At 46.8% G+C, this 20,359-nt stretch overlaps 1 long non-coding RNA gene across 1 annotated transcript in view; it reads right to left on the reverse strand.

Moving 5' to 3' along the window:
* Positions 1-13,544: 13,544 nt before the first annotated feature.
* Positions 13,545-20,359, reverse strand: part of LOC128348843 (uncharacterized) — a 60,445-nt gene continuing 53,630 nt past the window's right edge. The window contains exon 4 of the long non-coding RNA XR_008318378.1: positions 13,545-13,678. This is a non-coding gene — a long non-coding RNA (uncharacterized LOC128348843). The remainder of the gene's footprint in view (positions 13,679-20,359) is intronic.

The following is a 20,359-nucleotide window of genomic DNA, read 5'->3' on the forward strand; positions in this document are numbered from 1 at the left end:
CACCGCTATTATTTTCTTTTTCCAGAGCCGCTCAATTTCAATCTGAAGGTCCTTGTGTTCAGTTGTTTTCTCCATTTGTTTTTTGTCGACTCGTCTGTCCCCTGGAATTACAATATCAATGATCAGAATCCGATTCTTCTCGATGACTATCAGATACGGCGTATTGTGCACTATATTTATTATTATTATTATTATTATTATTATTATTATTATTATTAATTGTTATTATTTACACAGTCAGACAGGTGTTATTGACTGGTTTGTTTTATCCAGACATCGAGTCCTTCCCAAGGACCTGGGATGCCAGAATTTTATTATCAATGTTGTTGCCGTTGTTATAGATATCGTCGCAGAATATAGGCTGTTCGCAGTAAAGTTGCTTTTTGTAATTGGCTGGTGGTGATTTCTGTGGCCCACATGGTGTTGAGGTGCTCTTCAAGGTGTTTTGGAATTGGACCTAGGACACCAATTACCACTGGGATTATTTTGGTCTTTTCTGCCACAGCCTTTCAATTTCAATTTGTAGATCTTTGTATTTTGTTATTTTTTTCTATTATTATTACTATTATTGTTGTTTGGTTTTTCAAGAAGAACTTCTCAAAGCTGTTTAAACAGAATAAATAATAATAATAAGGAGGAGGAGGTTCTCTATATCCAAAGGGCTCACACTGTAAAAGAAACACAAGGCAGGCACAGGAGGGATGCTGTGCTGGTTAGAATAGGGCCAGTTGCTCTGTCCCTGCTAAATATAAAGGATAATAACCCCTGTTAGCAGGGGTTATGTCACCACATATAGTGTCATTTGTCAGGGATGCTGTTGCAGTTTTCCTGCGCTGAGCAGAGAGTTGGACTAAGAGACCTCCAAAGTCTCCAGTTCTAGAAATCTATGATTCTATTATTATTGGCGGCGGCTGGAGGAAGGGTGGGAAAACAAATGACGTGATGACATATGTAACTTGTTTCCTTAACTACATGTTGTGGAGGTAAAGGATGGGGAATTTGGCAATTTGACAAAAGGTTGCCATTTGTGAGGAAATCCTATGTTGATCAGCATACCCAGTAATATGGTGAAGGTTAACAGGCCTCACCTCATCCCAAAGGTTAAGTTCCCCCCTGTTTTGCATGTACAATGCTGCTATTGTCCTATTGCAGATGCTAATAATACTCTATTGTCAAGCCAAGGTGGTAATGAATAAATATACATATTCGTATGTGTATATGCATCCTTCATGTTGAATCTAAAGGAACAAAACCAGCCACGAAAGAATTTTTCCCAATGCCGTGTGCAATGCATTGAGCCAATTTCCCGGAGGTTTCCAGTTTCAGCATAATTTCCTGTGAGCTTCACATTTTAGCACTATCCAACTGCAGGGAGGGGAGAAAGTACACAGAGAAAAAAAGAATGAAGTCTAGCAAGGCAAGGGGAATTGTATGTTTTCTCCATATGGGCCAGTGGGAATGCTCAGTTACAACCCAGTAGTCTATCACGAAATTACATCGTCTGATTGCATCACACAGAGTCTACTTCCTTGTGATTTGTACATTTCCTTAGCTTTCTTGGTTCTGTGTATTTTACAACACTGCTTCCAAGCATAACATAATCTATAATGGTTAAAAAGCTTAACATGATGGCTATTTGTTCAAAAACATTCTTTATACAATGCTGTAGGTTTTTTTAAAAAATAATTAAAGAAGACAAAAGAACAGGAAGACAGATGGACAGATACTGGAAATTCAAAGTGACTAGCCAACCCTGCACAGAACATTTGTGCGCTGTTTGGGGCCAGCGGTTAGCTCTTTCCCCCCCACCTTCTGCCCCAGTTTCCACTTTCAGGCCCAGCCGCCTCTCCTCCCCACAGTCACTTCTGCCCCCGCATTTTATTTCCCCACTCTTGGGCCTTGCCTCCATGGCCAGGCAAGGCCTGCCACCGCCTCTGGCCTCCGTGACCAGGGCAGGCCCGCTGCCACGGCAACCAATACTCCTGGGTGTGCCTCAGCCAATCAGGTGCGTCCGTCGCCCAGCCAATCACCTGAGTGCTGGGACGCACATTCCAAGGCACACCCAGGAGAATTATATATATAGACTAGCTGACCCCGCACAGAGCATCTGTGCAGTTGTGCACTGAGCCTGTGGCATCCCCCCGCAGCTTGCTCGTTCACTCCCCCCCCGCAGCTCGCTCGCTCGCTTTCCCCCCCACAGCTCGCTCACTCGCTTTCCCCCCCACAGCTCACTCACTCGCTCTCCCCCCACAGCTTGCTCGCTTGCTCTCCTCCCCGCAGCTCGCGTGCTCACTCTCACCCCAGCTCGCTCGCTCTCCCCTGCAGCTCGCTCGCTCGCTCTCCCCCGCAGCTCACTCGCTCACTCGCTCTCCCCCCGCAGCTTGCTCACTCGCTGTCCCCCCATAGCTTGCTCACTCTCCCGCCTCAGCTTGCTCACTTTCCCGCCCAGAGCTCGCTCGCTTGCTCTCCTCCCCGCAGCTCGCTCGCTCTCCTCCCCGCAGCTCGCTTGCTCGCTCTCTCCCTCATCCAGCTCACTCTATCGCCCCCCCAAAGCTCTCCCCATTGGGCGGGCCAGGGCCGAGCCATCCCAATGCTGCCTCCCACCTCCTCCTCTGGGCTGGTAGGGCTTTGTCCGCTGTCTGCCCACCTCCTCACTGCTGCCATTATTTCTCCCCGCCACTGGCTCCTCTTCCTCTTCTTCTCCCGCCGTCCACCCACCTCTTCCGGCCAGAGGGGCTTTGCCTGCTGGCCCTCCACCTCCTGGCCGCCACCATTATTTCTCTCCGCTTCAATGTTGGAACTCTGGCACGCTCTAGAGCATCTGCGCGTTAGTACTTGATTGCTCCCCTCACCTCAGAGATCTCACCACCCTCACCTGAGCTGCACTCCTGCTCCTCCTCCATCCCGTTGCTTCCATCTCCCTCACTCTTCTTGGTTGTGGCTGCAGCATTGCTGCCGCCGATTGGCGAAGCTGCAGCCCTCTATCCCCAGAGACCTCCCCACCCTCACCTGAACCCCGCTCCTGCTCCTCCCTCCAAAAGCAGCAGCAGTGGTTGACCAGGCCGTCCCTCGCTGTTGCCACCACCATGGCTGCTCGTTCCCCTCAGGACTCTGACAGGCCCCGGCCCATCCCTTGCCTGCCTGCTTCCCTCTGGCAATGGCCTCAGTAGCTCCAAACAACAGCAGTAGTTGACTGGGCCCTTCCTTGCTGCTAGTGCTGCCATGGCCGCTCATTCCCCTCAGGCTGCTGACAGGCTCAGGCCCATCCCTTGCCCTTCCTTCTATCTCTCTTCCCCCTCCCCTTTTTTCTCTTTGTCTCTCCTCCACTTGCTCTTCCCCACTCTTTCTTCCCCCTCCCTTCATGTTTTTTCTCTCCCTCCCTCCCTCCCTGAGTTAACAGATTTTGTTCATCTTGTTTCCTCATTTAATTCACACAAAGGCATCCTCCTTCTCCTGAAGGGGCTCCTTCCTCCCTCACGACCCGTGTTTTTGCAGACCCCTGCCTGCTATCCTTTTATATAGAGAGATTCCTCTCCTCTACAATCAAGAACATCTTCCGACCAGTAACATTTGCATTCCAACTGACGTTAACCATCATAGGCTCCTCCTCCTTATCTGCATAGGGAATCCCCACTGCACAATCACCACAGTGCCGCAGGATCCTTCTCCCTATCTGCTTATGGAATCCCTACTGCCCAATCAGGTGCTTCTGCTTGCAAACTCTGTCAGCCAATCGCCTCCTTTCTACCACGTCCCCACGCATGGCCCGTCTTGGAGAATTAATAATATAGTTGATGATTCCATTATCAGTTTAACACTATAGGTAAATTACTACAATTGCAACTGAACCAGTTTGTTTGTTGTTTGTTTGTTTATTTGATTTCTATACCACCCTTCCAAAAATGGCTCAGGGTGGTTTACACAGAGAATAACAAATAAATAAGATGAATCCCTGTCCCCAAAGGGCTCACAATCTAAAACAAAACATAAGATAAACACCAGCAACAGTCACTGGAGGTACTGTGATGGGGGTGGACAGGGCCAGTTACTCTCCCCCTGCTAAACAAAGAGAATCACCACATTAAAAGGAGCCTCTTTGTAAAATTAGCAGGGGTATTTCCTCTTTGCCAGGGGTATTGCCTCTTTGAATCAGTGCTTTTTCAACCATGGGTTGTCTTTTTCTCTCTCCTGTCAATAGGCCCCAATGGAGCTTCCCCCCCCCCCCAAGATTAGGGATGTGCACAGAACATACCCAGTTTGGCTCAAATTGAACCAGATTCAAGTCGAACCAGATCCGGTCCAGTTTTGTGCACACTCAAACCAAGCCCAGATTGGTCCGAACCAAGCCCAGTTTGTGTAGGCTTGGAGCTCTATTGGTAAAAGGAGATCCTTACCAGATTCTCCTTTACCAGTAAAGGGAAAGGGGGACCAGGGGGCTTAGCTAAAGCCACATACCAATGTGGAACTATTTACATTGAATGCATTCGCATGTAACGTGGAACCAGTGGGGGGGAGGGGAGTGATTTTTTACCTTAAAGGTGCCGGCAGCTGCGGCAGCCTCAGAGATGGGTGGGGAGTGTGGCAGGGGTTGTATAGGCCGCCTGTGGGCCCCACCCCCACTGGAGCAAGCAGGACTGGTTCAGGCCCATTTCGGGCCTCTGCACATGCATGGAGGTCAATATAGTGGCCTCTGTGCATGCATGGTGGCCATTTTATTGACCTCCACACATGTGCAGAGGCCCAAACTGGGCCTGAACCAGTCCTGCTGCTCTGACAGGGGTGAGGGGAGCTCCAGTCACCACCCCTGCCCACTCCCGAGGCCTCTGCAGCCACAGCCACAGCCGGTGGTGACACCTTTAAGGTACAAAAAATCAGTCCAGTATCCCTGGTTCCACGTTATGTGCGAATTATTATTATTTTATTATTCAATACATTTATATACCACCCCAAACCAAAGTCTCGGAGCGGTTCACAACTATAAGACAATACAAATAAATAAAACATTAAAAGCAATTAAAACTCCAAAAGCTGCTTAAAACAAAATCAGTTTACTTTATTTATTTATTTATTTATTTATTTGATTTGATTTGATTTTTATACCGCCCTTCTAAAAATGACTCAGTTTACAAATATTTATTTAAATATAAATAATTAAAAATAAATATCAAATATTTACATATTAAAATTACAAAATTAAAAGGCCTGGTTAAAAAAGATGAGTCTTCAAAGATCTTTTAAAAACTGCTAGAGATGGGGAGAGTCTTATGTCAATGGGAAGTGCATTCCAAACTCCCGGAGTGACAACTGAGAAGGCCCGTCCCTGAGTGGCCACCAAACGACTTGAAGGTAGCCACAGACGGGCCTCCCTTGACGAATGCAGTGGGCGCTGTTTAGGGCTTTATAGGTTATAACCAGCACTTTGTATTTTGCCTGGAAACCTATTGGCAGCCAGTGTAACTCCTTTAATATAGGAGTAATATGGTCTCTTCGAGATGAGCTGGAGACCAACCTGGCTGCCGCGTTCTGTACTAATTGTAGTTTCTGGACTACGTACAAAGGCAGCCCCACATAGAGCGCATTGCAGTAATCAAGTCTGGAGGTTACCAGCGGATGTACTACTGTTCGAGGTCATTAATCTCAAGAAGACGACGCAGCTGGCGTATTAACTGAAGCTGATAAAAAGTGCTTCTGGCCACTGCCTCAACCTGAGAAACCAGGGAGGGGTGTGAATCCAGAAGCACTCCCAGACTGCATACCTGTTCCTTCTGAGGAAGTGTGACCCCATCTAGAACAGGCAGATCAATATCATTTCCTGAGTAACCACCCCACACAACAAATACCTCTGTCTTGTCTGGATTCAGTCTCAGTTTGTTATCCCTCATCCAGCCCATTACCTCCTCCAGGAAGGCATTCAGGGAGGATATGCCTTCTCCTGATGATGTTGACATGGAGAAATAGATTTTGGTGTCATCTGCATACTGATAACACCCAGCACCAAATCACCGGATGACCTCTCCCAGTGGTTTCATGTAGATGTTAAAAAGCATTGGAGGCAATATGGAGCCCTGAGGGACCTCATATAAAGCCTCAACTTTTGAAGAGCAACAGTCTCCAAGTGACACCATCTGGAATCTGCCCAAGAGACAGGAGCGAAACCACTGCAAAGCAGTGCCTCCTATCTCCAACTCCCTCAGACGTTCCAGAAGAATACTATGGTCGATAGTATAGAAAGCTGCTGAGATCCAAAAGGACCAACAGAGTCACACTTTCTCCATCAAGTCCTAATTGGAGATCATCCATCAGGCCAACCAAGGCAGTCTCCACCCCGTAGCACACCTGAAAACCAGTTTGAAATGCAAGTCAATGTAAATAGTTTCACATTGGTATGTGACATCCAATTACCTGCAATAGTTTAGTCTTTCCAGACATGGCTTGAGAAACCACATATAAGGTAGTCACCATATTAGCGCTGTGAAAAATCACAGTAATGTCGCTATTTAATTTCACAACCTTTTTCGTCCTGCTTAACAAATGAGTTACTCTAGCATTTAAGAGTTGATTTGCCTTATTCAAGCCATTTAAACTGAATTAACTTAAGAGAGGGTACTCCAGTCTGTCCTTGTAATGGTTCAACAGCTTGTATCCCAATTTCTTTACCCAGTGTACACCCAAAATATCACTGTGAATACTTTAGATGAAGACCTGATGTTCAATTCCATGGACCGATTTTATCATAGTTAAGGCAAGCTAAGGTCAAAACAGGGTTTGCAATGAAAATTTATCTTCTACTGTAAGAAGAACCATGAGGTGGGTGTCTCTCCATAACATCATCTTTCACTGTCTCCTGGATCTACTGGTACATGAGATTTTTCTACAGAACAGGCCAGTTCACTTCCACTAGCAAGAATACATTATTTATCGACCACAAGGTCAAAGAGGTGTGTCATGCATTGCACAGAATCTTCAGGACAAATGATGTTCATTTTTCAAACATGAAGAAATGGGCACTGATACGTGAGATTATTATGCTTCTCCTGATCACGGGTTGACCTTTCATCCCTTCCCACTATCTATCAAGAATAATGTATGAGAAGCAAAATTCAGCAATTGGATAGGCAGGTCATTTGAGACTATTTTCCTGCTATTAAACAAGTTTGGCCGCCATTGAAGTTCTGGTTGGGGAAAGAAAGTATATAATTCTTTCCTTTGCTGGCATTGTTGAGAAGTTCAGTGTGGGTATCTTCAGCTATTCTCCTCTCTGGAGACAGTCAGTAGGTTTCTGGAGAATAGCAGTATAGTAGATGACCTGCTAATGTCCAAAGATAGCTAGAAATTACGACATTTTATACAAGGATTTATTGTCTCCCTGAGGGAGAGCTCTATGCATAAAAGAGGGTAATAGCAACCAAGTGAAAGCTACTTCAGATTGCTGGCCAAAGTGTATCCACTTACCTCTGCTCCTGACTTCCTTATTTCTTTGTCTCCTTGACTGGAGAATAGGCTTAAGTTAATAGGATGATAGATTTCAGCTGAACATAAAGAGAAACTTCTTAACATTATGAGCAGTTTGATAATGGAGCCAGTGACCTAACAGGGTGGCAGGCTCGCCACTGAATATGAATATGACAAATATTTATATACTGCTTTTCAACAAAAGTTCCCAAAGCGGTTTACATAGATGTAAATAAATAAATAAAATGGCTCTTTGTCTCCAAAGGGCTCACAATCTAAAAAAAAGAAAAGAAACATAAGATAGACATCAGCAACAGCCACTGAAGGGATGCTGTGCTGGGAATGGCCAGTTGCTTTCCCATTGCTAGGCGAATCACCACTTTTAAAAGGTACCTCTTTTGTTCAGGAAGCAAGGTAGGAGGAAAACCTGGGTAGTTTCTCCTCCTACCTTGCCTCCACATAATCACTTCTACACAGATTTTCTTCTTACCTTGCTTCCACACAACTGAAAAGTGGGAGCACGCACAGCTCCCAAACCTGGGTAGAATACAGTTTTTGATTGTGTGCATGAACTCACTGATATACTGAATGAGGTTCAGAGGAGGGCAACAAAGAGGTGAGGGCCCTGGAAACCAAGTCCTATGAGGAATGTTTGAAGGAATTGAGTGAGGTCATTAACACAATCAAAAACTGTGTTCTACCTGGGTTTGGGAGTTGTGTGTGCTCCCAATTTTTGATTGTGTCGAAGCAAGGCAAGAGGAAAACCTGGGTAGAAGTGATTGTATGGAAGCAAGGTAGGAGGAAAAACTGAGTAGCTTGTCCTCTTACCTTGCTTCCACACAATCACTTCTACCAAGGTTTTCCTCACTTCCACACAATCAAAAATTTGTAGCACACACAGCTCCCAAACCCAGGTAGGTTACTATGGGGATTTGGGGAAAAGGTTAAAAAATTGTTAAAAATTGACTGCTTGCCCATTTCTTTTGTGGGTTGGGTGGTAGGTACCACTCATCGTGCCCTAACACCCAACCCACCTTGGTGTCCTTAGGAGTTACCCATGGGGAGCAATGGGGTGTTTCAAGTTTCTCCATTGTTCCCTATGGCTGAAACACTCAAAATATTTCAAGTTTCGCTTTGTCTACACAACCAGTTCGACCGCCGTTTCAGCCATCCGCATTTTGTTTCAAGCTCAAAACAAAATGCAAAATCCATTTCATGCACATCCCTATTTTGCCACTGTTGTTAAGCATGATGGAAGTCATAGTCCAACAACATCTGGGGACCCAACGCTGGGAACTCTGCTGTAACAGTTTCCTAAACACAGCTGGGGGAGTGGACTAAAAGATCTCCAAAGATCCTTCTAAGTCTAGCATTTTATGATTCTGTTATGTTTGCAGTGTGTGGATAGGTTCATGTGAGAGGAGCCAGACCTTCAGAAATTCTGGCCTGAAGCAGTTCAGGTGTTTACAGATTAAAATTAGCACCTTGGATTTGGCCCAGAAACAAAATGGGAGCCAATGGCACTGCTGTAATATTCATGTGATGTTGTGATCTGCTCAACTGGGCCAGCTGCTGGGATCTTCCTGCTTGCAGCCTCAAGTAGTACAGTCCATTTTAACACCACTGCTGTGTTCTATTCCCACTTCATTCAGCTGCATGTGCAGATCTAGCCTGACACTTGATTTATATTCAGCGTGAGTGCTACCAGCCCTTCACATATGGAAACCAAATGAAAACAATGTTGTTTTTTTCTCCATCTACTGTGTGCAGTAGAAAAACATCACTATGGAAGAAAAGTTCTAGAAGGCTGTAAACATTGTGCAGAGGAATGGAATGTCCCCGCTCGATTCTGCTACATGTTAGAGCTGCTACCATCATCACCTTCATAAGCAGAATTAAAGATGAATTGGACAACTCACCAGAGACTGGGTTGCTCTTTCACCAGCCCTGTCCAAGCAACTGTCATCTACTTTTTGCTTCCCATATGGCTCACAGATGCCTACAATCTGGCTTCAGTCTATGAAATGCCATTCTTCCAAGACCTGCTTGGACCATATTTTCCAAAGCCTGGATAAATGATGTCCCCTTTTCTTCTATGAGGATGTCTTATCTTGCTAGGTCTTCCACATAGGTGTACCGGTCCATTACTATCCATTAGACTAGGGGTTCTCAAACATGAGTCCCAGATGTTGTTGGACTACAACTCCCATCATCCCCAGCCACAATGGCCAACAACACCTGAAGACCCAGGGTTGAGAACCCCTGTATTAGACCAAGAATTACACCCTTGCATAAGACAAAGAATGAACAACTGGTACAGGATAGAACTATCACTGAGCAGCCATGTTCCACAAATACGGGCCACTCGAGAAGAGGGGCCACTAATTTCTGCTTGTCTGCTGCCTCTTCCCCATGAGCCCTGCTCACACACTGCTTCTCCTCTCTGCACCCCCCAGGCCACCTCCGCCTCTGCGGTGGCTCCACTAAATCCACAGTAGCCACTGCTGGCTTGCTGGCTGCAACCTGGTATAATGATGTCACTATCTGACAACCAACACCAAGCTTAATATCATTATTATGGCCTCTTTTGCACAGAACATGGCCCCATTCACACATAATATGGCCCCATAACATGGCCCCATTCACATATAAATGGACTTAAAGGAGACTGCAGACTTTTCTGTACTTCTGAAATTGTGAAACCTCGGTCTTGTCAGAAAAGCAACCTGAGGTTGAGCAACCTTCCTAAACTCCAGTTTGAAACCTTACGCTGTAGTGAGTTTTGCTGCTCCTACCTGAGGTTTGCAGCGTTACATCTGAATGCTGAACCGCAGGCTGCATTAAGAACATAAGAACAGCACTGCTGTATCAGACCCAAGGCCCATCTAGTCCAGCATCCTATTTCATATAGTGGCCCACCAGATGCCTATAGAAGCCTACAGGCAGGAGTTGAGGGCATGCCCTCTCTCCTGCTGTTACTCCCCTGCAACTAGTACTCAGACGCATCCTGCTTCTGAGGCTGGAGGTAGAGTTGAGGGAGGAAGCTTCTCTCCAGCTGTGATTGGCTGTCAGGGCTGTCCTTCATGCCAGAAGGAAGCCTGCACAGTCAGTTCCACCTTTAGGAAGCAAGGGTAGAAGTGATGGCATGGAAGCAAGGTAAGAGCAAAACCTGGGTAGCATTTTGTCCCACCTTGCTTCCACTCCATCACTTCTACCCAGGTTTTCCTCATACCTTGCTTCCACACAACCAAAAATTGGGAGCACACAGCGCTCCCAAACCCTGGTAGAGCACAGTCTTTGATTCTGTCAATGACCTCTGACTGACCTTTGGCACATCACTATCTCTCAGCCCAATCTACCTCACAGCGTTGTTGTGATGATAAAAAATGGAAACAGCTGACTTTCCCTGCAGTGCTTTAACAATGGCAGGGGCCCTGTAGGAATGCAGAGAGCTCAGGAACTATCTACATGTCTTCTTTCTTCTCCAGCTCAGCAGCCGTGGAGGGTGGGGGCATGATGTTTAATGCTGACCTCTCATGCATTAAAGAACTATGGAACAAAAGAGGATTCCTAAGGACCTATTCCACACTGGAAATAACACGAGGCAAATCAGAGCTTCAGAATCCAAGAAGAAATTGCATAGAATCTAGTCCAACCCCCTACCCAGAGCAGGAAACTGCAACAGCACCCATGATAAATGGCCATCCAGCTTCTGTTTGGAAACCTCCAGCAAAGGACAGCTCACCACTCTGTAAGGCAGCAGACTGCCCCACTGTTGAACAACAATTACAGTGAGGGAATACTTCCCCATGTCCATCTTAAATCTCCCCTAGCCCAATTTCTCCTGATCGTGAGAATAGCCTCATTGACTTACGGGTCTACACTCTACCCAAAGACAATGAAGCAGTGGATGGTTTTCTGCCTGGTGGGTCCCATGCAGGCCTGCTCCACGAGAATATTTACCATGCATGGCATGAAGAAAGGAGGCAGACCCAACTGTTCAAGCATTCCTGTGCTCCTCTTTTTTATGCCTGTAGCTCTTCCTTTTTTATTAGTTGCAGGGAGGTATGTTTGTTTACATACATGAGCCAGCTGGAACAGAATGGGTCAGTAAGGCTACAGGAGCTGACTCTTGCAGGTTTCCTTTTGTTTGTAGAACTCACTCTGTTTCCATCTTAGGCGTATGGGATGGAGAAAGAATGTTGGCAGAAGAAAACACTCGTGTTAGCTGGAGACTCTGAGAGTAATTAGCAGAAAGAAGAACAAGCGTGTGGAATTTGGGCTGGCTTCAAAGACAGTTTTATGCTCTATGAATGCCAAAATATCAAACACAACACACACTGGTAGAAGGAGGGGGGAGGAGAAATACATGTTCCTCACAGCATTAAGCAGGGAAATAATACTATTGCTTCACGCTTCCATTCAGAATGGAACTGGTTGCCCTAATGATGAATGTCACCTATTGTGATGCAACCTGCCTTGAGTGTCAAAACCTCAGACTCTCTTGAAATGACACTGAGGGCAAGGACTGCAAAGCCTGGAAGCAGCAAACCTTAACTACTTCCATAGCAACTTTCAAGGGACCCTGCTTCAGAGACAATCTAATTGTCATCTTTCCTTTTTTGCTGTTCCCAATTTGAAAGCCGAACAGGCATTTGAACATCAACGAGGCCAGCCATGCTTCATGGGGGAATTCTAGAGTCTAGGTGCCATCCTCAAGAAGGCCCTGTTCTGCATGCCCACCAAGTTAACCTTTAATTCTAAACCATTATTATTAAGCCATAAAGACCCATCTTTTTAGCCTGGCTTTTAATTATACAAGAGGACCTTGATATTTGGCAAGGGGTGGGTTCTGTTCCATGGTTGTACCACATATACGGAAACCACTAATATCGAGGCATTGGGTGAATGGGGAATTGGGGATTAGGTTTCCGATTGCTGGGAAAATAAGGGGAAAATGCCAATTTTAGGCAAAAAGCGGGGGGGACATGGGGGAAGATCCTTTCCATGCTTTGCTGCTCCCACCATGTTGCACTGTGCCCCCAGAATGCCTGAAAATCAGCTGGAAATCATCATTCTGGGTTTGGTTTGTTGTTGTTTTTAAAAGCGGGAGCCATTTTGTAGCTCCAAGAAATAAAATGGCGGCCAGAAATGACCTCCTCAGACAGTGACCTCCTTAGATATGCAAGACAGTGACCTCCTTAGATATGCAAGGTCAATGTTTTTTTCTGTTTTTTTCCAGGTATACTGAGGTCAGATTTCTTTTCCCCCCAACTGTAAATATGCAAATCCATGGATATCGAATCTGCATATGATGAGGTTTGCCTGTATTTAGTTTTAATGTTATTAAGTTTTAATTGTACGGGGCTATTCTCATGATCTGCAAAAATCAGGCTAGGAGAGCCTTCCTGATTTTTTCAGATCATGAGAACCACTGAGCTCGGCTGTGAGCCTGGTGTTTCTCAAGCGGGTAACCCACTCCTGTAGCCCTCCCCATAGCCCGGGTTTGCGGAGTGAGTGCTCCACAAACCCGGGCTATCTGGTCATGAGTAGCCATGCCATGGCTGTACGCTGCAGCTACTTGTGAGTAGACCCCTGGAGGGGAGGCAAAAAGCTGCCTCCCAGCTCCAGGGGTCTTCCCAATATGTTCTGCATGCTTGCGCAGGGCATACTGGGGCTTCCGGGGGCCGCGCGGCCCCTGCTCCCCCCAGCCCCCACCGTCTCCGCCACGGAGCCGGCAATCGTGTGGGCAGCCGATCCAGTGGCCCAGGGCTACTGCCCCAATCATCTGCAGGGAGAGCAGGCTTAGCCTGTTCTCCCCACAGTATCATCAAAAGCAGGTCTCACTGGTTGTGAGACCCACCTCCACTTGTAATTTGCTTTTAACTAGTTTTTATTTTAATTGTTAATTGATTTTGGTTTTTATTTTAATGTAAACCGCCCTGAGCCACCTTTGGAAGGGTGGTATATGAATCAAATCAAATCAATCAATCAATCAATCAAATATACTCCTTCAACACCAATAATAAATAAACATCTATTACAAGAATTAACCATTCAATAAAACAGAAGGAGTACATAGTAGACATCCAGGCTGGATACTTCTTCCCAGGATGGGCTTCAGATTGAGAAAGTCTTTGGCAAGGTGACCTCCAACAGGTCTGCTCCAATGCTGGTGAGCACCAAAATGTCTCTTTAGCTTGGTGGTGGGTATTTTTCCTATGAACTGAAAATTAGCATGTCAGTAAGAAGGCTAGGCCTTCTCTTTGATGTTTAGTTTTCTGTGGGCAGGGATATACATACATACACATACACAGGAAAATTCAAATCCAAAATGGAGGCTAAGAGTATCAAAGGAAACTGCCTTAAACTGAGAGGCTATTCTCACGGTCATACCAAATCAGGAGCCTAGCCTGATTTGGTATGCCCATGAGAACCACCGGTCGCAGCTGAGCTCGGTTGTTCTCAAGCGGGTCACCTGTTTGAATACCCCTCCCCTTAGCCAAGGTTAGAGGAGCAAGTGCTCCGCTAACCCAGCTTTTTTGATCGTAGGCAACTCATGACAAGACCCCCGGCAGGGAGGCTAAATGCAGCCTCCCGGATCGGGGGGTCTCTTCAGCATGCCCTGCACACTCATGCAGGGCATGCTGTAGCTTCCAGGGGCTGCATGGCCCCTGAACTCCACAGCCACAGCTGGCTCCGTAATGGAGCTGGCAGTCATGTGGGCGGCCGGTTTCGCTAAGCCCACTCTCCTCGCAAATCCCATCTCGGCGGTTCCCACTGATTGTGGGAACCGCCTCTGAGTCAAGCCATTGGTGGATCTCACACAGGATTGTCTGCCCTGGTTGGCAGTGGCTCTCCGGGGCCTCAGGCAGGGCTATTTCCCAGCCCTACCTGGAGATGGCGAGGGATGCATCTGGGACCTTCTGCAAAGAACCACTGAACCACTACTGAACTATGACCTCTTCCCTAAGGGGAGAATCCTAAGAGAATCATGTTAGCAGCCACTAACTTGTGAGGAGAGTGGATTTGCGAGCAGAGTGGGCTTAGCCAAACTGGCCACCCACACGACTGCCAGCTCCAATACGGAGCTGGCTGTGGCTGTGGAGTTCAGGGGCCGTGCAGCCCCTGGAAGCTACAGCATGCCCTGCACGAGTGTGCAGGGCATGCTGGAGAGACCCCCCGATCCGGGAGGCTGCATTTAGCCTCCCTGCCGGGGGTCTCGTCGTGAGTTGCCTACGATAAAAAAAGTCCAAGATGGTACAGTCTTGACACAAATTACCATCTCTGTCAGAACTAAGGCTTAGTTATCACACCTTCACCTGGAGGCTATTTCAAGGACTTTCTTTAAAATTTAGTAATTTTGAGCGCACTGGTTTTTTTCCTTGTTCCATTGGCCTATTGCTACATTTCTCCAGTTCAAGGTCTTTAAACATATTTGCCATTTCTCACACCAGTAAGTAAGTAAGTAATAGTTTATTACGGTTCTCATGACTAGTCAAAATACACACAAAGCATAAGGCAACGTAATAGAACAAAATCAAAACAATAACTTAGTGGCACCGTATCAAATTATATAAAATCTCAGTTACAGCTAAGTTGTTCTCTTCTCAGTTTACAAGCTGCTGCACAAAATCTTGCTATCTGCGTTGTGACCTCTGCATGTCGATCCGCCAGGAAATAGAAAATATAATACTATTCTGATTGACCCAGACTATTTTTTAACAGTGGTTCAATCCAGGTAGTATGAATGTCCCTGTGGTAAACACAATGTAAAAGGACATGTGCAACTGACTCAGTATCACCTGCACCACATGGACATAGCCGGTTCCTTAATGGGATCCCCTTAAATCTACCATCTAAAGGCAGAGGGCAAGGCATTAAACTGGGCTAGCAAGAAGGCTCTCCTCTGATTTAAAGTGTTCAAGTGGGCGAGGTATGCAGCAGACTGGGGGTAATTTGAGAAGCCACCTGGGGTGCTGTTGATGGTAACTAGGCTTAAATCCATTTGCTTCTCCATATCTGCCACATGTTGTTTAATAATCTCTTTGGCAGCATCGTGACATAGTGACAATAAACATTGCGTTGAGAAGCCATATCTACCCAGATTGTCATGGAGGCTCTTGCTCCACGATGAGTGAAACTCATCTTTCAATACCAAGGGGGCAAGGCGCTGCGGGAAGGCATGTAGTTTAAGCCAATAGTTAAATGTGCGGAGCTGCACCTGTGCCTCAACTCATAGGAACATGGAAACATTGGAAACTGCCATATACTGAGTCAGACCATTGGTCTATCTAGCTCAGTATTGTCTTCACAGACTGGCAGCGGCTTCTCCAAGGTTGCAGGCAGGAATCTCTCTCAGCCCTATCTTGAAGAAGCCAGGGAGGGAACTTGAAACCTTCTGCTCTTCCCAGAGTGGCTTCATCCCCTGAGGGGAATATCTTGCAGTGCTCACACGTCAAGTCTCCCATTCAGATGCAACCAGGACAGACCCTGCTTAGCTATGGGGACAAGCAGGCGCGTAACAATGATAGGGCAAGGGGAGACAGTTGTCTGGGGGCCCCACTGCCTGGAGGGGCACCCCAGAGGCACCTCATGTGACTCCCCATTGCCCCCTGCCCAGCCCCATAGCCTTTCACCCACTTGCCCTCTTCGCCGTCTCTCCAGCTTGTTCTCCTGGCCGGCAATCGAGGCAGCAGACAAGCTGCAAAGAGCTCCTTTTCTCCCGCCTCTCAGCTGATCGGCGGGTGGGCGGGGCTTCCACGGAGGTCTAGTGTAGGCCGCAGTGAAGCCTGAACTCCAGTAGGGCCCAAGCCAGCCAGGAAGGAGGAGGCAGCCAGAGTGGCCACCACTGGTCTCTGCAGCAGAAGACCCCCTGCTGCCAGGTAGAGTGTGAACTCCTTTTTGTGGTTACCTTCCCACCCCCCCACCCGGATATATAGGGATCTGCTTGCCATAGGGCTTTGATATGGGGGGGAGGGACTGAGAAGTCTCTGAATATTTATTTTTAAACAGCTTGGAAAATTTGCTGGCTTAAAAAAAACTACCTAAAAAGTCCTATAAGTGGCTTGTTTCATGGCAGAAAATTACAAAAACTTCTGGAAGAAACAGTATTATATTTATTTTATTCATTCATTTATAAATGCACTTATGTTCAAGATGTTTTGTAACCCAGAAGGTCTGAGTGAGAACTGTGAAGCATGTCTTCTGCTTTTATTTTATTTTATTTTTCTTGTGTGTGAACTGCTCCCCAATAACTTGCAGGGACTTCAGGGTAAATCTGGCCAACATGTGAATGCAGCACCTCCATTCCAGAGGAGATGTGTCTTAAAGGGCTTTAAAAGCCTCCTGTGAAAAACCTCCTGCAATCAAACTTGACTGAATTTGTTCAGAATTCTGAGAAAACAAACATAGGTTCACCCTGCATGGTTGAAAGGCTCCTTGGCTAATCTGCAGCGAGGGGCCCATTTTAATCATTCATCTTTTTAGTGTGTTCTAGGCATTAAAAGTAAAACAAATGTATAGTACTCAATGTATATCACTATATATTGTGACGTGTGTGTGTGTGTATTCAGTGAAATGTATTTCCAGGCAGCATACTTATTTTGGAATATCAGACTTAAATCCTTGGGGGCCTGCGGTGTGTGGAGGCCCTGGACTTTGAGTGGGGGGCCCCCATTTTAAAATCTTGTCTCTGGGCCCACTCCAACCTTGCTACGCCCCTGGGGACAAGTCATGCTTGCTACCACAAGACCAGCTCTCCTCTGGATTAACTCAAATTAATCCTGTTTCCAGATGCAGAATGGCATTTGATACACACCTGGGCACTTGAAAAATGGCATGAAGGAATCCAGCATGAAGGAATTCTCAAAAGAAATCTAGAATCCAACCACTTCTAGAGGCTTAAAATTGCAGGTGTGACAGATCTGACCCCCATATAACATTTGTGCCAATATTTTGGCCTGGTACACCCTAAGCGCCGCCAGAATGTAATGTCCCCCATTGATGCGGACACATTTTAATACAGCAGCTGCACTCCTCTGTGCCCTTGCTGCCACGTATTCACATTGCGGTCTCCACGATCCTTTTGTGTGGAAGACTAGACCCAGGTATTTATCAGTCTTGACCTGCAGAACCCTGCGACCATTGATTTGCCATTTGTGTTCTTTTGGTCTCTTCTCAAATACCCTAACCTTGGTCTTTTGTATGGTTATGACAAGAGACTCCTCATCACAAAGCTGTGTGATTTCTCACACCATTTAAGTTGTGTTATACTGTAACTGGGATGAAAACATGCAAGCAAGCTGTTAATATATGCCTACTTTTGTCACAGCAGCTCATTGCTGCAGTACTACAAACACACACAATGTCAATTAAAACTGAGCCAAAAATCCTTCCCTGGGCACTTTTGGCTCCAGTCAGGGAGGGCAGGGGTGAAAGAGGCAAAATCAGCTTATCTTTTTTGACAGCTTCCCCCCTTCTCACCACTGCTACCTGTTTCGTGTCAGCCCCAGTTTCTCCTGCAGCCAACACCTGGCAGACACAAGTCCCCCCCAAATGCTTTATGAATAATCTGTCCTCACATTCCATTATTTCCAGGAGGCATTGCAGGGGAGGGGGGGAGCTGCCGATGCCATTGGTAAGGTCCTCTTTAGTCCCTCTTTTAAACCTTTTCACTGCCCGGCATGGCCCAAACTGCTACCCCATTTTCTCTAGCTGTGAATGGGATTGCAAAAATGGGAGAGGGGGCTTTTAGCTCAGCATTATTGCTTGCATTTACCATAAAATTGCCACAAACAGTTTCAGTGGGCATTATTGGGAGTTCTTTTTCATTTCCCCCCTTTGTCCAGAGCTGCTCTTACCCCTGGACTTTGAGGCTGAAGTCTAGGACCTCCACAGCCCCAGGGGCCCCCCAAATCCTCTTTAGTGGTTAGAGTGCTGGACTAGGACTGGGGAGACCCGAGTTCAAATCCCCCATTCAGCCATGAGACTAGCTGGGTGACTCTGGGCCAGTCACTTCTCTCTCAGCCTAACCTACTTCACAGGGTTGCTGTGAGGAGAAACTTAAGTATGTAGTACACCGCTCTGGGCTCCTTGGAGGAAGAGCGGGATATAAAATGAAATAGATAGATAGATAGATAGATAGATAGATAGATAGATAGATAGATAGATAGATAGTCTGTCCCTGGTGGTGTGGTTGCCTGGCCGAGAATGATGATGCTTAATTTGCGGGGAGGGAGCCCTCCAAAGGCCTTGAGGTCCAGGCTCTAAAATTGCCTAGGTGCACCTCTGCCCTTGTCCCTCCCCCTTTACTCTTTTCCATCTTCCACCTTTTTCTTCTTCATTTTTTCCTCTTCTCTCACATTTTTCTTCTTTATCGGATAACGCGGGTGGTGCTTCTGCTGAGTGCTATCGTGTATGTTCATAGGCAATTGGATATATTTGTCTCAAATCTGTATTCTCAGGATGGGCCATAACTCAGTGGTAGAGTACCTGCTTTATCTACAGAAGCTGGTTCAATTCTACTGCAAAGAAATTACTTATCCTTCATAAGCAACTGAACCGGAGGCCCACTTCAACTGAGAAAGAAGAGCTTGATATGTATTACTTACTAAACATAGGCTAAGAAAGCAACAAACAGGCTAACAGTCTGTTATGCAGAGAGGAGAGAGAACCTCAGTTTGAATTCTGAAGAAGAAGGGAGGAGGCAAAACAAACAAACAAAAACTCCACTGACTCCACCTTCAAGCCAGTCCACAGACACACTCAGATATATACAAGCATGCCCCACACAAAGAATGGAGACAATGAGGCGAGGCTCATAATCGGTGAGACTCGCCCAGAGCTGGTTTGCGGGGAGAGCGGGCATAGCCGCCCACACGACTCAACTCCATCACGACACGATCGACTGCCCACACGACTGCCGGTTCCGGTGGAGGCTTGGGGGTTCGGGGACCGCGTGGCCACCAAAAGTTCCAGCATGCTCTGCGTGAGTGCATAGAACATGCTGGAGAGACCCCCCAGCCAGGAGGCTGCTTTTTAGCCTCCCGATTGGGGATCTCCTCGTGAATTGCCACGGTGCGGAGCCACAGCGTGGCAACATACGATCCGGAAACTCCCGGTTAGCAGATCACTCGCTCCGCTAATCTGGGCTAAGGGAAGGGCTTTGCAAGCAGGTTACCTGCTTTGAGGCAACCAGGTTCACCTGTGAGCTCGGTGGTTCTCATGTTCTGCTAAAATCGGGATAGGCTCCCCTAGCCTTAGTTTAGCCAATCGTGAGAATAGCCTCAGTATATCTACGGCAAAATCCCAACCAATTCAACCACAGATCTTCAGTTTCAAAAAAGAACTTTGGCAGCCAGGCTGTAAAAGACCCTCCCTGCAGCATGGGAGAGCAGATGCCAATCAAAGTAGACAACACAGAACTAGAGAGACTTAGAAGTCCCATCATCCCTGGCCACTGGGCATTGTGACTGAGGATGATGGGAGTTGTAGTCAGGTGACAGTCTGAGATCCCTGGACTCTAACTCATTATAGGCAGCCTCATAGTCATGTGTATGTTATTCCATGACTTCGGAGAGACAGAGGAGACAGACAGGATTCTAGGGGTTTAAAGGGTGGAGGGAGGAAGTACTTAAGTGGGGCGTGGTGGAGAGGCTGGAGAAAGAGGCAGGAAGCAGATGGCTGGACCCTGCTCCCATGGGGCAGCCACAGGAAGATGCCTGCACAGAAAAGGAGGGACAGGATGGCTTAGAACCCCCTCTCTTCCATCACCAAGGCCTCAGAAGCAAGGAAAATGGGGAAAGCCTGCTGGGATGCTGTCCCCCGTTCCCTGGTGGGATCCTGGCCACAAGCCTTGACATAGTGGCAAGCGTGGTGTAGTGGTTAGAGAGCTGGATTAGGACCG

This window comes from Hemicordylus capensis, chromosome 3 (genome assembly GCF_027244095.1).
Source record: "Hemicordylus capensis ecotype Gifberg chromosome 3, rHemCap1.1.pri, whole genome shotgun sequence".
NCBI lineage: Eukaryota > Metazoa > Chordata > Lepidosauria > Squamata > Cordylidae > Hemicordylus > Hemicordylus capensis.